The sequence below is a fragment of the Lethenteron reissneri genome, chromosome 23 (assembly GCF_015708825.2).
Source record: "Lethenteron reissneri isolate LAM-NWPU_2019-01 chromosome 23, ASM1570882v1, whole genome shotgun sequence".
In the NCBI taxonomy this organism is placed as follows: domain Eukaryota; kingdom Metazoa; phylum Chordata; class Hyperoartia; order Petromyzontiformes; family Petromyzontidae; genus Lethenteron; species Lethenteron reissneri.
Genome location: NC_083801.1, coordinates 22376353 through 22392323, shown reverse-complemented (window position 1 = coordinate 22392323; position 15971 = coordinate 22376353). Strand labels below are relative to the sequence as shown.

The window sequence follows — 15971 nt, the reverse complement described above, 5'->3', positions numbered from 1 at the left end:
TTGGTGACCCAGGTCACACTTACAAACGAGACTCCTCTATCCTCTTGAGTTATCAGCTGGCTCGACAAGAACTTCAACTTGAAACTTGACTCCTCCAGCTGCAAGAGGCTTCCACCCCAAGTCGTAACAGTCCTTTGAATCCTGTGGGAGGTGGGTGGGGGCGGGCAAGTCAATACTCAACAGTGATCTAAAATGATGTGTACATATCCAGCATGAACTACCCGCAATATTAATGAGATCGAATCTGTGTAATATAGATGCTCATTCGTGCAGTTATTTTGGCCATCATTCCCCCCAATATTTGGCGGAATGACGACCAAGTTCCGCATTAAAATTAGATAAAAAAAAATCACCTCCGATTAGCACGGATGGTTACGTATGGTGTGCGAAATATGTTCAACATACATGCATCACGTGCGGCTGGTTCCGTGCAAATATAGAATCCCCCTATGATCCGTTCCTCGGTGCAAATTGGGCCAGAAACTGACCAAATGTATTGAGGCACAATACATTTGGTGGAATTGGATACATTCCAGAATTTAACGACTGTGTGGAAACACTCTACGTGAATCGGGCCTGCGATAAGCTACAATTCAACAGCATACACTTAAGAAAACGCTATTACCATAAAGGGATACGGCTTTGGGTGTGTTGGTTGTGTAAGGTTGTTATTTATCCGTCGTAATGCTTGTTTGGGTATATTAACTGGTCGTCTTGTGGGATGCGCAGTTGGTCCGTGTGATATGTGGGTACTGTCAGAATCCATCATTGAGTGATCGCCGGTGTTGGCACTGTGCGTGCAGGCCGTGAATGCATCGGCCAATAAATTTTACCGTTAGAAACAAGTTGAAGGCCTGATGGAATATAGTATCCCATGTCGAGGGGGGATGCTGATTAACTTTATTGGGAGGCAACTGTGATTGTGATATCATACACTTTGGATTTATATAGTGACTAAATGCCACCACATCTCGATGCTGTATTGTAAAAGTGGGCATATTTAATACAGAGGCAATCCTAGGCAGAGGACTGTCTTGAGCCTGGACTTGAACGGGAGTAGAGTCAACAGCATGGATGGCTGGGGAAAAGGAGTTCTAGACAGCGGGCCAGCAGAGGAGAATGAGCGACCTCCCACTCGGCTAAGGTTGGCTGGGAGCTTAGGCAACAGTGTGCGGAGCGTGCGTAGAGGGTGCAGAGGTCGGAAGGGGTTATGTCTTGGAGGATCGTGAAGATGGGGAGTGAGATCTTGTCATTGATCTGGGATTGGATTCGCAGACAAAAGAGCGATTGGCGTATTGGGGTAATGTGGTCTAATATATGATTTGTGGGTGAGAGTCATTTGGCACAATGTCATTGCATAGAGATTTACAATTTTTTTACTCGTGCTCCAGAGTAATGTTTTATAAGAAGTAGTGTAAGAAGTCACCTTATTTGCCATTCAGCGCATTTCAACAAATTGGAGTAACAATTAAATTCTGTTTTTAACATCGTGGTGAATTTAGCGGCTGCAGAGGCCATGTGAACACACTGCATACAGCATATAGCAATCACAAAGACGACTGTTAATCACACAAGTCATTGGAATGGATGGTGGCTTGGCCCAGCGCTTGTTGCAGAGGTTCACGGTTCAAAGGCAGTGGCCGCCCTGGTTATTACTGCGGGTGTAATGATAATAATAATAATACTACGCGCGGTCTGCTGCACAGTGGATATTAAATGATCCCTTGACGTCATTCACAAGAGTAGGGCCATTGTTTGTCGGCGACAGGGTCCAATTTTTGTCATATTCGAAAATTACCTGCCATTTACTCAAATGGGATTATGCAGCAATCATTGCTCTCTCCTGGCAGACTGATGCCTGTTTCCAGGTCCCCTGCAGTCCCCTTGTGCCCACAGGAACAGCTACCACTGGTGGTGCCCTTTAAGACGTTTGCGATGAGATGCGGTGCTCTGAGACGCCCTGCTATTTTGGGGCTCTGTATCCGAAACAAATCATTATCATTCGTGTGAGCATACAGGGGTGGATCGATGCTGCGGTGGTTAGCGCACTACGCTACGGACCCAGCCGTCTCGGTTCCATTCCCGGCAACAGCTCGCAGCGGTGGCGAGTAGTATCTGAACCGATCCTGGACCCCTCCCCTTCACTACTGTGATAAAGTATGCCCCAACAATCCCATGACTGAAAGGTCTTGTGAGCCCTTCACTCACACAGTGGAATGACAAAGCACTACAAATGATGATGATTATTATTGTAGTTATTGTGAGCTTATGAATGGGGATGAAATGGAGCAGATGATGGGAGAAGCCAAAATAATTATCAACGGATGTACCGGTGGGGACACTGACAATTGAATATTACTCTTGCACTTGACCCTAAAGCGCCGCGGTAGAGATCGTGGCGCCCGGCAGATTGGAGCCGGCAAGAGGGTGGAGAGGGGACAGCAGCTCACATCATGGGCCAAGCAAAATGGGCAACTTTTGTATTTATGGCTTTATTAACCCCGAGTGTGGCGTGTGAAATGAGGCCGTCGTTAATTTGCGTGCGGTTCAACGGAATGCCACATTGATGTGGTTGGTGAAGCACACTGGCATAATTAAAAATGTGCCGGCCGGCACGAGAGTGACCTTACATTGATTTTACTGCTTCAGTGAATATCGCCTCAATGACTTTTTCATCAGCCGATGGATTCCATGTTTATATTCCCGGCTATCATTTTGTCCTGCGTGCAAATTTTTTTCCCCAGTCATCAATTTCACCCACCTATCTTTATTATTTTATTTATTTTTTGTTATTTCATTGCTGCCATTAATCAAGTTTAATTAATGCACAGATCTTTTTTTTTTATGGCCAGCCTCTACCCGAAAGGGAAATGCCACCCGCATTGTCCCACAAACAGGTCGTAAACCATCCCGGGGTAATGTAATTAGTAAATAGGGAGGGTTTGCTGCAGGATTCTACATTCCATTAAGCTTGAGATGCTAATTACCTTTTGCAGAGACACCGCCGGTTTACATTGTACATGACCCCATCGTTAACATGGTTGCGTTCCCTTGACCGTCCCAAGTTATGCGCTCATTTTAAAGCTCCCGGCAGTTCTGACGACTGCCGTCTTCTTCTCGAGGCCACGCAGGGCTCTGAACTTCTCTAATTCTGTGTTTCTATGTGAGCAATGTGTTTGGATTTGCTTCCTCCTCCCATCCGTATCTCTCCGTGTATCGTCATATCTCTTTGTCTGCGTTTATTGCCGAATCTGTGTCAGTCCGCATCTATTCACGTGTTTGTCATTGTCCGTGTCTTTGGGGCTACCGCTCCTCCATGTCTGCCTGTCTCCATTTGGGTCTGCATCCTCTGTGTGAACGCGTAGCCATCAATATCTTCCAGCGCTGCTCGTTTGTCTATCTCGACCCATCTTTCACAGCCATCTATCCACGTCCGTTGGCCTCTCTTTGAGTCTGTACTCATTGCATTTACAGTTAGTCATAACTCCTTACGTAGAATGCATATCCGTCTGTTGTTAAGTAATTTTTGCCAACACGACTGGCTATTTAATCATTGTTATTGTTAGTTTAAAAAGCGCACAACCCGCAGCCACCCCGGTGTAACATTCCACGGCCGATCGCGATGCCGATGCAGCCTCGGCGGTGCGAGCGCGCTGAATGGGGGTGCTGGCTGGACGCTTGACTTGCAATGCCACGCTTGAGCGCGCTTCGATTGGCAGTGACTCCAGGTGGTACCGGTGGCAAGGACACAACCACCACCACCGCCAGCACCTCCCTCCCCACCACCCACAGTCCGTGTGTGCGCGCGTGTGCGCGCGTGTGCGTGGAGGGGAGCGATGGTGCAGCGGTTAGCACGCTGCGCTCCAAACCCAGCGACCTGGGTTCGATACCCGCTCACGGCCACGATTATCTGAACCGGCCCCGAGATCATACTCGGCTTCAAATGAGTACCTGGTGCGGTGTGTAAACATCGCCACTAGGGAGACAAAGGGGATCGGGCGCGGTGCCGGCCACCCACCCCCTCGTGTGCCATGCCGTGTTCGCTAACAGCACTGGCTCCAACAGTCTGTTACATGCTATACGTGTTCGCTAACAGCACTGGCTCCAACCGTCTGTTACATGCTATACGGGGGTCTTTGTGTGTGCGTGTGGCCACGATGTGGCCATGCTGGACATTGTGTGAAGATCGCAGTCGAAGCCACTTGGCTGAGGACATCGCTAAACCCCCCACCCTGACCCTGCCTCGAGCGATTGCAGGAATTGTCGAGATTGAGAATCTCCATTTGATTTAAGAATCGATTATTAATGTTATTTACACTTTTATCGCTTTGTTTCTATAATTTCTCCTTTTTACAGCATTGTTTGTACAGTTCTGTTTGTTCCATTAGCTTAAAGGTTATATTTGGATATCATTTGCATGTAATTTGCATGTAATGGTGAATATTAAATGCCCACAGGCACGCAATTAATTGCGTGTATCTGGAGCATAAATATTGATTTTCTATCGGTCTCATCGTTGTATGCGTACACTTTGGCAAACACTCAACGTTTCCCGGGCTCCCCCACTCTCTCTGGGCCTGCTGTGGTGGCGGGGGGCACGCGAGGACTCATCCTCACCGGCTTGGTGACTTTAAAAAATGTGTTTACTCCGTTTGCTTTAACGTGAATGGCATTTCCGAGACTGTATCCGTGAGAGCATGGCATTTGATGAGATGCGCCCAGGTATTTCTTCCTGCTGATTGAACGGTGGAGCCTTTTGTTCAGCAGACTTGGCTATGGATTGAGTGAAACAAAGCGCTGGCTTAAGAAGGATTAGCGTCGTATGCGGTGTCACATGGGCTGCTGCGATATCTTTGAAATGTGTCTCGCCAGTTGGTTATATTTGAAATCTACCCCCGTTACCGTGCAGTAGCACCTTGGCTGTACGCCAAAATCCATATATGCCTATTTTATAAAGCAGCTAAAACCTCGAGTCGAAAGTAAAAGTGATTTCCTGGCCATGTCTATCTATAAAACAACCACTGTTGATTTCCCCACAAAGTGGTACTGATTTTATCGACCCCAGAGGGATGATGGGTTGAGTCAACCCCCAATCAGGATTTGACCTGGCAAAATTCCAATTGCACGCCGCTCTTTCTACCACTTAGCCACCTGGTAGAATCTCTATAAATAAATCAAGTATGTTGCCGGGAAGTCATTGATGCGTGGGTGTTATAATGTCACAACACAAGGGAGATTATTATCATCATCATCACAGTATAATTTTGTTTCAAATTGACATTCTACATACAAACGTCAAGTGTATAGTAGCCTCAGACCCTATATATGCTACGTGGCACAAGGGTGCACAGAGAGCCAGATGTAGAGGTCTGTGGTTCGAATCCCGAAGGCCGCCCCGGTTATTAGTGCGGGCGGATTAACCATTAAAACACGGCACTGCCAGTTCATTCACAGTGGACGTAACGAAAAATCCCGCGACATCGTTTGAAACGAGAAGGCAACGTGGGCTGGCATCGTGGTTCCAATTTTGACAAGTTCGTAAAACTACACTAATAATGATTCTGCTATTACACCAATAATGACTCTGTTATTACACACAGCAAACGCCGCTCCTAACTGGCACACGACGTTCGACTGTGAAATGCGGCACCTCTCGTGATGGCCCTGCGCAAAATGAGAATGGCAGGGTTCCATGTGAATGCCCAAGACTGCGGAGAGGCAGCGTGAGGCATCGTTAGGATTCTTCAGATATTATTTATGCTTGAGACTCATGGAGCCAGGCGAAGGCACCCTCAGGCTTCTTAAGGTTGAGTGTCACAGAGCCAGACCATTGCACCTTTATAATTCGTCGAGTTCAATGTTATTGGCCACTGCTCCCAGAGAGACGGTGTTGAGAGCGGCGTAGCTACGGCGAGCCACCAAGTTGGTGTGTGCCGTGTCCAGCGAGATGGGACTACCGGCCAACAGCCTTCACGTGTAGACCATTTAAAGAGGTTGTGGCAACCCGATCTATTCAGCGGTATCTGTTCACAACAACAGAAAAATCGTGTTTGTGTTTGCGTTCGACTCCTGTTTTTGAAAGTCAAAGCAAACAAAGCGAGCCATACAATTGGAGCCGAGCAGCAGTTGCCGTGTCTTCACTTTGACGACCGCGTGTGTTTTGAACGGGCTGGGGGGGGGGGGGTGGAGGGGGTGGGGGCACTAGGAACTGGTCCGGATCGGAGTGGCTCCGCGTCGTCTGGGAGCAGGACGTGCTTGTTGGGTCGTGCGCCTGCCGCCGGTAGACGAGCGCGGCGGCACCTCGGGGCAGCGTCCTGCGCTCACGGCTCCCGTGCCGGCGCTGCCCGGGCAGAGGGCAACTCGCCAGGGTGCCCGCCCTCGTGTGGCCACCGTGCAGGTACGTGGAGGTTCTGTTACTTGTGCGCGCCGCAAATCGCGTCATTAATTCGACATGTTTATTTGATTTATCGTTATTATTTATTTGACAGTGAAGTGTAGGGTCAGTCCATTAAACTATTTTTTCTCATAATGGTTTTTTTTAACACGCAATAAATACATTGCTTGTTAATCCACATTTGTCTTGTTTTAACAGTGCCCCCTTTTAAAAAAATATTTCTGAAAGACATGATTTGGCTTAAAATAGCATCGTCTCTGATGATGATCACTTTTGTTTCTTGGGTTCACTTCCAATGAGTGCCCAACTGATACCAGATTGGAACCGCTTATGCGAGGTCATTGTGAGCGGCTACTGATGCCTTCAATAGGCAGTGCCGGCACACGGAGTAAGCTCTATTGCCGGGCAGTACCGTGGCGTGGCTGGCATGCTGCCTGGGTCACTGGCCGTCGGGCCCCGTGCAGTCGCACCGCCTGCACAATCGACAGCGACACCACTGGCCCGCACGTCCACACTATGTCTGCTTAATGTCATTAGCTACTGATGCGTTGATTCATAATTACTTTCTTTTTTTGGGTTAGATGGTAGTGTAGGTATAATGCCAAGGTTATCTGTCATGTGGGAAAATGTGACAATTAATTTGGTGATTCAGCAAACCAAAATGTTGAACAGAATGCATAATCTATGCTACTTGATACGACGTTCCGCTGGAGGGAGATTGTGTCCAGCATCGTCGCCGGTTATCTCGCTCGGCTCTCGCTCAGCTCTCCGCCACGCGAGATTTGACAACTTGACTCGATTGACTCTGTTTGGTGGTGCATGGTTATATTTAAACAGTGGCGTTATACCTACACAGTGAGCTAGCCCAAAATAAACTAATTCTGAATCGCGATTTTATTGGGTCGTGCAAGCCTGTGAGCGACCTCAACCCAGGCCTGCGAGTGAACTGAACCCAGGCCTGCGACGACCTCAACCCAGGCCTGGTGTCGCTGCTGCGTGGGACAGCTGGGCTCGGACAGGCGTGCAAGTTCCACTTCTGTTGCGCCGAGAAGGTCGTTAAACATTGGTGTACATGTTCATCACCTCTGATTAGCACTGTTGGTTACACATGGTACGAAAGACGTTCAACAGACATACAGAATACCCCCAAGATGGGCTCTCTAGAACTTCCGTTCTGTCAGCAGTTTCCGAAAGAGCGAGCATTTTCAGGGCTGCACCGTTACACCTTCTATTCCACGGAACAGGTTGTGTATGCGGGCAGTGGGATGAACTCGGAGGCAGCCGCGTGGGACATGGTGTTGAGGACCAAGAGAAAGCAGTGGAGATTTCATTTCATTTCATCTCCAGCCAAGCTGAGGAAAAATTGGGTCAAGTAAAAACAACAACTTTGCAACAGCTTACATTATTGATGTCTGCTGTTCTTCTGGTTCCGTAAAGAAAAAAAGATTGATCCGTACATTTTTTGACCCACATATTGTTCCTTTAATTGCGTTAACAACGTAAAAATGTAACTTGCATTGTAAACACAAACAAGATCATTATTATTTTAACATGCATGCTGCACACATGGAAATCATTTGGTGATGGCTAGCCGGGCCCCGAGACCATGAAACCTCCCTCGGGGAAAAAGCGTTGCCGCAATAACAACCAAAAACGCTACCCAGTTATACAATTCCACATTCTTTCTCCTAATCCCCATGCCTTGTATATAAACAAATATATAAATAGAAAAAAACACGCTGTCACTAATTTTTCCCAACTGGCTTTAAAACCATTGCTTGCGCAAGGTCCGCGGGCGGTGTCTGGGCATTGCGGCTGCCGCTGGCGACTGGCCGCGAGGCCCTGGCCTCTTGAATTGCAACGTCAAGCGGCCTCCTCCGAGGCTCTCTCCCCCGCGGTCCTGCACGCTCCGCGAGCTCTCGCAACGCTCCTCACGTCGCAACGCTCCTCACGTCGCAACGCTCCTCATGTCGCAACGCTCCTCATGTCGCAACGCTCCTCATGTCGCAACGCTCCTCATGTCGCAACGCTCCTCATGTCGCAACGCTCCTCGCTTTGCATCGTCGTTAAGTTTTCACGCCGCGCCGCGTTCTTTCGGCGACCCAAACACGTGGAGACCCAGGTTAGTGTGTGATAGTAAGAACAACTTCACACGGCCAAAGGATCATAGCTCTCCGATGTGTTTTTGGTTTTGTGTCGGCGTTTCGCTTCACGTGCCGGGAGCTTCTTCGTGAGCTGGCGTGGAGCGTGGGCCGCAGAAGCTACCGAGAATGTCGAGTGGAATCCGTCGGATACCGAAGAAACGGCCAACGAGCGGAGCGAAACGTTGGACGTCGTAGGTTTAGCAATGCACCAAGATGTGCGTTACGTGTACAAGCGCGCTCAGACGTTGTTCGTGCCAAACCGGAGAGCCACACAGCAGCACATCCGTGACAAGCCACGCCGTCGACGAAGGGGTTCCCGTTTGTTTGTTTGCATCTTCTTCAGGGGGGGGGGGGGGTCATCTTTACATGTCGTGACAGCGGTGGGTCCATGGCGACTGCAAGGCCCCGACTGCGTAGCGCGGGGAGGAGAGGTCACATCGACTCCACTCAGGTGCTCAACAATCGTGGGAGGCGGTTGCCGCGCTTGGCCCCCAGGGGAGGCGCTCTCACTGAATGACAAACAATGCCCCCACGCTCGTTTGATTGTGGCTCTAATCGCTCCGTTAAAACACAAGCCATCGTCGCCTGCCAGGAGCAAGAAAAATTGCCCGGTTCCCCCCCCCAAATTAAGGGTAGACCTTTTGTTTAACTCCCAGGGAGGCTCACCAAAAATAAACCGCAGAATTGTTTGATTTTGACTCTTGATGTTTCTGAATTGTTTTTCTTTATGCTCCAGACTGTGGGAAAGTCGCCTTTTTTGAATAAGTTTGAGACTTTTCCCGTTTGTTTTGTGATTTTATAAATAGTTCTTAAAGGGTTCTTCGTAAGTCAAAGGGAAATTATTTTTTGGCAGCATTATTCTTTGAAACCATCAGCTGTAGACGGTGATTGCAAGACAGGATCAGGGCGGTTTCTATAAAACAATAGAAGCAAAACATTTCTCCACACACTCCTAACAACAAAAATGTAAATCATAGCATTTTGCACCAAGTATCAGTAACTAATGAGCATCGTGCCAGTCAAATAATACCTTTGCTTTTTGAACGTCAAGGCGCATGCCTGGAGTTACACTGAGCGAGACAGACAAGGGAGCACACGGAGAACAAACTCAAATAAGATCCATCACGTCGTCCAGAAACGTGGCTGAGATTGGGAGAGAGCCATAGCAATGGGCGATGGTGAGTGGGCAAGCTTGGTGATGGAGTAGCAGCTCAAGGAGGGAATGCATCCAGAGGACGGTAACTGCGGAGGTGGAGCCATGAGAGTAACCATGAGCCGGAGAGAGATCGATTGCGGCATTGGAGAACGGTTCACGATGCTGATGTCACGCACCGATTGATAGGCGATGGCTGATATTGATGATGTATTGTGCTATGATAGAATTGGTATCTGAATAGTTGTCACGGTAATGCCTCCATGCAAGATCAAGGTAAATAAATTCTAAAACGTTATTTGCAGGATGGTCCTGCATTGGGATGTTCCGGCCGATTCTATTGATGAGTGGTTTGCCACGTGGGAGAACTATAAAACCCAGGGTGCTCGGAGCAAACGCACTCGTGCTGTTGGCGAACAATTTATTTGCCTCGTTAGAAACTGCTCGCCAGAAAACAATAAAAAATGTAATTCTCACCAGGCCCCCACCACACCCCCGTAGTGTTAAGTGCAGTCTTCCACAAGGAGATGGACTCAATGCTGCCACCTTCTGGTCGCCTCGTCGCCCCAAGCCTAAAATACCTGGCAAGCTCTGCAGGGCGCCCATCAAGGTCCTAACCAACACGAGAATGGGTGCGTTTAGGGTGATTTGGTCATGTACATGATTTTTCCAATCAACCATGCCCATGCCCTGATGAATTCTGACATTCCTTAAAGGTCCCGCAGTGTACCTTTTAACTTTTCCACTGTGTGCCCGTGTTATGGCCCTATAAATGAGGCTGTTAAACGTGTGGTTTTATGTCTTCATTTTGTACAATTTTATATTGGGTGGTTCCATCGGGAAGCATCGGTCATTTCCCCACTGATGTCCATTGCTCCCCTTCGCAGGGCTAGACTTTGCCAGGCAGGGCACATTTGGCCAGGTCAGAGTTATTTTTTTATTGGTCCACACATCATATGGCTTTCTCAGTGTCCACAGGCTAAACGAGACTACGGTTTACTGGTTACATGAGCCCTGCGGATTGTAATACAGGTGTGGCGTGTGTGTGTGTTCAGTTGGGTTGATAATGGAATATGAACAACATTGCGGGCAATGTTTGAGCAAGTTGCTAGTGTAAGGATTTTTTGTGCCACGCTGCATTTTGGCATAGGTGGGAAATCGCTCGCACCCTCGCGTGAGGCTTTGCGTGCGTGTGCGAGTGTGCATGTTTGCGTGGGGAGCGGTAGTGGAGCAGTTAGCGCGCTGCCCTAAGAACCCGGCGGCTTGGGTTCGATTCGCACTCAGGGCCAACATCGGTGACGAATATCTTAACCGGCCTTGGGCCTCCCCTAGGTCGACTCGGCCTCAAATGAGTACCTGGTGCAGTGTGTAAACATCGCCACTGGGGAGACAAAGACGGCCGGGCGTGCTGCTGGCCACCCACCCCCTCGTGTAATGTTCCGGTCTTCATAGGTGCTCGCTAACGGCACTTGCCCCTACAGTCTGTTAAGGCTGTACGGGGGATCTTTGTCTATGTTTTTTGTGCGTGTGAATTTGTCGTAGCTATGCAGTCCTGCCTGCGTGGCTCGACACAATGAGCCCGCATTCCGCTGGGAACGTCGGGATGCTTGAACGTCCAAACGCACCGCCCCGCAGCGCTTCAATGTGTGCACCCACATCCAGGGCAGAAAAGCGCGCGCGCGCTATCTTCACCATCCACAAAGAAAAATGTAATCTCCTCACCGTGACAAAATACTGCGTTGTGACGAATAGCGCAATTTGGCAGAAGATGGACGCATGGGGTGGGGGGGTGACGGTACACAAGTGTTCCTTGGGCTTGACGACACGGTGCGGTCTCGTTCTTCCTGCTGGCACGGAACGTGAAATGTTCTCTCGGTGTGCAGCGGAAGGTGATTGGGGTGCTATGGTGGCGAGAAGTTAACAACCTCATCTGATATACAGGAGGTCGTGCATTTCATACAGACCCTGACGCCTGTATATTTTGAGTTTGCACGTTCTCCCTGTGGTCGCTTGGATTTTTCTCCTGGTCTTCTGGTTGAATGCGCGTTTACAGCATTTGGCTGCTATAAATGTCCACGTGATAAGCCACTTCGTTGAGCTATCATTTGTGATATCCAGGTCGCTTTTGAAAAAAAGAGCTCTGTAGCCTTACCTGGAAAAAAAAGAGTTTTAGTTTTAGATGGGGGAAGCCGAGCGGCCGCTTGGTTGAAGTATTTTCACGCGGCTGTCAAGGCTGGCTGCATGGTGCCTCTCGTCCGAGTGACGTGTGCGAGAGTCGGAGAGAATACTTTGTTTTAAAGAGATGTTTTTCCGTTTTTTTTAATCCTTCACCTTTATTCCGGTGCTATCGGCGTTTTGTCGTAAGGCAAAGTTAATTGGGAACTTTCGAGGATGGCCCGCGGAAAGGGCTCAGACTGAACGTCTCTCGAAAGCGCTTCACGTCACCTCGTCAACCACACAATGGGACCATGTCACGACTTCCCAAGAATAAATGTCTGTTCCGTGGCAGGTAAACAATTTATGTTTAATGCTTAGAGCTGTACATTTTCAAAAACAAGTGGAATCCAATATAAATGTTTTTGTGCATTCACTTATGGTCAGCGTTGAGACATTTAACTAGTTAGACTTGAGAACCAAATTTAAAAACGGGTGGCTGAAACCCAGATTCGAACCCAAGATCTCAGCGGTGCTGGCTCAGGGTCTCTGACCCCTGACCCTGGAGCCACTCGGCCGGCCACCTCCACACTTTGTAGTTTTATGGGAGGCACGTGTGTCGTCCCTTGGGAGAGGGACGGCACACGTTCGGTGGGAGGGGTTAATTTTGAGAAGCAGATTGCTTGCTTGCTCACGGAGGAGGAGCTGCCCATTCTTTATGGCAGCAGGGGGCTTGTTCCATGGAAAATGGGCTTGTACGGGAGGGGGGAAGCTGGGGACTCATTTGAGCAGACTGAGAGAGCAAGAATACACAGAAGCAAGAATGCTCATTCCGAGGGAGCGCACAATGGTCGTGGAAGTACGGAGCCAGCTTTAGTAGTTTAGCGGTCACTCCTTAGTTTGTGGGCTCAGGAGGAAAGGGGCACGTTTCGGGCAGATGAGTCCAACTGAATGGGGGCCCAGAACTTCCAAGGCCCAACGAAATCTGTTGTCCCATTGTGCTGTCAAAGGGCTGTCTATGCACCGCCAAGCCGAGAGAAAGCGAGATGCTTTCTAAAGTGTTTGAAAGATGAGACTCGGAAAGAAGGAATTTGTTCTGATCTTAAGGAATTGCAGAAATGCGGCATCTGTCCTGGGTCCACATGGCGTGTGCTGACTGCTGTATTAGCGTGTGCTGTGTGGGTGCGTGTGCGCTTGTGCCTGTGTGTAGTCTTATTGTTGTAATAATTTTGGCCTCATCGAGTTTATTTCTAACCAGGATGGTCGCCGGAAAATGTGAATAATTATTTTTTTACTCATTTGGGAACCATGCAAAGTTGACTCGGCATAACCCGAGTAAACAATTTTTGTGTTTTATTATTCTGCTACTTTACGAAACTTGTTTGGCCTCAATTGCTGTCGCAGACGATTATACAGTTGTAACTCAAGAAGAGTGCGTCTTCGGATAGATTTATGTTTCCTTTCACAGTCATTTACAAAGTTACGTGTTTATTACTCGGAGCTGAAAAGCTCTTGGCTATCGTCAGCCGGTCCTGTAAAAAACTCCGTTGCAGATCAGCATTTCTTGATGGGCTTCCTCAGCTAAACTAAACAAATCTGGAGAGTACTAAATCATTGTGTGGGGCGAACAGAAAGTTTTACAAACAAAATAGAGTACTTTTAGGAAAAAAGTAACATTTGCCTATATTTGGCTTGTAAAGAGTAACATTAGTCTCTCTGTCGCTTACCAACTTATCCAATTATTTCTTTCCATCCAGCGGTTGCTTCTCAATATTAAACTCTTCATTAAACGGGAGTATTTCAACATAAACTGTAAAATCTGTCATGGGAGTTGGATTTAACGTCCACAGCTCAATAAATAACTCGCAGCACTTTGAAATAATGCCGCGCGTTACAAAGCTCTGCAGTGTTCCTCCACGATTATGGCGAGGAGACCCGTGTGAATTTTCACAGGCGGTTAAGGGTGCTTCACATTAACACCTAAACGCCGCCCCGTGTGTCGAGGAGGCTCTGAAAACGAGAAGCTAACATCCATGTATGTATGTTGAACTTCTTTCGCACCGTACATGAATTCCACGCGTTGGTGAATGCTTCTTGGGTGCTGGTCCCGATTGATCCGCGTTGCTTTCCTGTGGGGCTGGAGCGTCGCGAATGTTTCTCTTGTAAAATCTTTTTTTTACAGCTGCATTGGCAGTGGTGCACAAGCAACAAGTAACAACACACACTCGGCACATTCGTCGGTAACATTGCCCCTGAAGTGTAAACAAATCTATAATGCGCTACGCTTTGGGGAATGGAAAAGGGCCATTGCCCGGGACGTCGGCCATGATATATTCTGTCTTGTGAGCACACCCGGCTGATTTTCACAGAAGCCTTAAAGATCTTGAAGGAACAACGGGGGGATGTAAGGCAGGCAGACCACCGCCGTAACTTTGCCTCTGACTGGTATTTCCTGCGTTTCAGGCTCTGGGCAGCCCACCCTGGCCCCTGTGACACCACTGCACCACGCGGGCGATCGCTATTTATGCTCGGGGCGAGCGAACGAGCGAACGAGCTCACGCCACGTGCAAGCTCTCAGCCCCGTGCTCCCTTCGTAGTTTATTTATTTTTTATTTTTAACGGTTCACCCGTGTACGTACGCACGCACCCGCAGACGGCTCACGGACGAGATGAAGCGTTGTGGGAGAGCGCGTAAGTCTTTCAGAAGCGAGTGACTTGCGGGCTTTACGCCGTAAAACGTCTGTTGCGTGCGTCGAGCAGAGCGCCGTCGTGCGGGCGCCGTGCGAGGGCGAGCGCTGGATGGGCCGCCACTGCGGGACGAGAGATGTGAAGTGTGGTCGTCCAGCAACGACGCAATAAGCTTCTTCAGCCTCTTGTTGCTCGCCGGGTCGCGTCTGTTTGTCGGTGGCGATTGCCTCGCCGCAGTTCGAGTAGAGGTTTTGCTTCGAGCGTTTCGTTTGAATTTAAATCGTAGCAATTTTTATAATTTAGACGAGCACTTAAATGCACAGAATATTGGCATGTATGCCATACGTTATTGGCCACTCCAGTGTTTTTACATTGTGAACAATGCCCTCTCTGTGCGGCCAGGAGCGGCGTGGTGTGTATCTTAACGGGTTAGCCTGGTGGCTATCAAATTCAATAACAACAGAGGGCTTGCTGCTGGTGGAGCTGAGGACCGGGAAGCAGCGGTGGCCTGACCTCCGGCGCGGGGCCCCCGTATCTGATAAGACGAGCACGGCGGGAGCTCGCGCCCGAGTGGCGGCGAGGTCAAAGAGCAAGGCGCTCGGGGTAGCCTCTGGGGCAAGAGGGTCAGTGGCTGGAGTGATTGCGGAGGCTCAAGTCGCGCAAGAGGCCAGAGGTTAGATCCTCATCCTCCCACCGGTGGCCCCAAACCGGAGGTCCCCTCCTTCGCGCTGGAAGGAAAGGATGGGTCATTTCAGAGCGGGCTCACTGGCCTGGGGTGGCCGTTGGTCACACTTAGAAAACCCTGTCGGTAATTTATGTCAGATGTGAAGTGCTGCGGACTTGCAAGGTTTTACCCGCCCCCCCGCCCCCCCCGAGGTAAAGTTTGCCAGTGCCTGGGTGAGATTCACTTTGGCAGAGGAGGGGGAGATGGAGTGGCTTTTGGCACGGTTGGAGTTGTTCTTCGTAGACGCACGGCTGCGGGCGATGGCGCGGCCTGGATCCGTAGGGATGCGGAGGGTAGCGCAATTTCATTACGGTTCTGCTTGGCCTGGTTCCTTCCAGCGCTGATTGGGGGGGGGGGGGCGAGTTTGTACGGGGAGGCTTTGTGCTGCCAGGAGGCTTTGTGCTGCCAGGAGGCCTCGAAGAGCCGTCCCTGCATTCCATCCCTGTGCCCAGCGTTGCCTCCTTCCCGGTACGTGTGACTGGACGCTGTAATTGCTCCATCTGCCACATGGGGAGGCTTCACGCGACATAAATGTCAGTGTCATTACTGTATTTATTTTGAAACTTCCGATGCCGAATTGAGTGATGTAATCTCTTGCAGCCGGCGAGGGAAAATAACCGGACTCGGAAGGGATGGGTAATTTGGCCGTGTGCATTTGGGATTGACCTTTTCGTGGGTCATGCGGAGGAGACGAAATGGCGGTTCCTTTATCAG

General features: G+C 49.4%; 1 protein-coding gene across 6 annotated transcripts in view; it reads left to right on the top strand.

Annotated features, from left to right (window-relative positions):
- NCKAP5 (NCK associated protein 5) overlaps positions 1-15971 on the top strand; it is a 264077-nt gene that overhangs the window by 51954 nt on the left and 196152 nt on the right. Inside the window, exon 1 of one of the 6 annotated variants that reach the window (XM_061557712.1) lies at positions 14472-14536. The exons of 3 other annotated variants lie outside the window; for them this stretch is intronic. The gene's annotated coding sequence lies outside the window, so the exon portion shown is untranslated. Of the gene's footprint in view, positions 1-14471; positions 14537-15551; positions 15726-15971 lie in introns of those variants that run through there. 2 more of the 6 variants (XM_061557711.1, XM_061557715.1) reach the window with 2 other exon arrangements.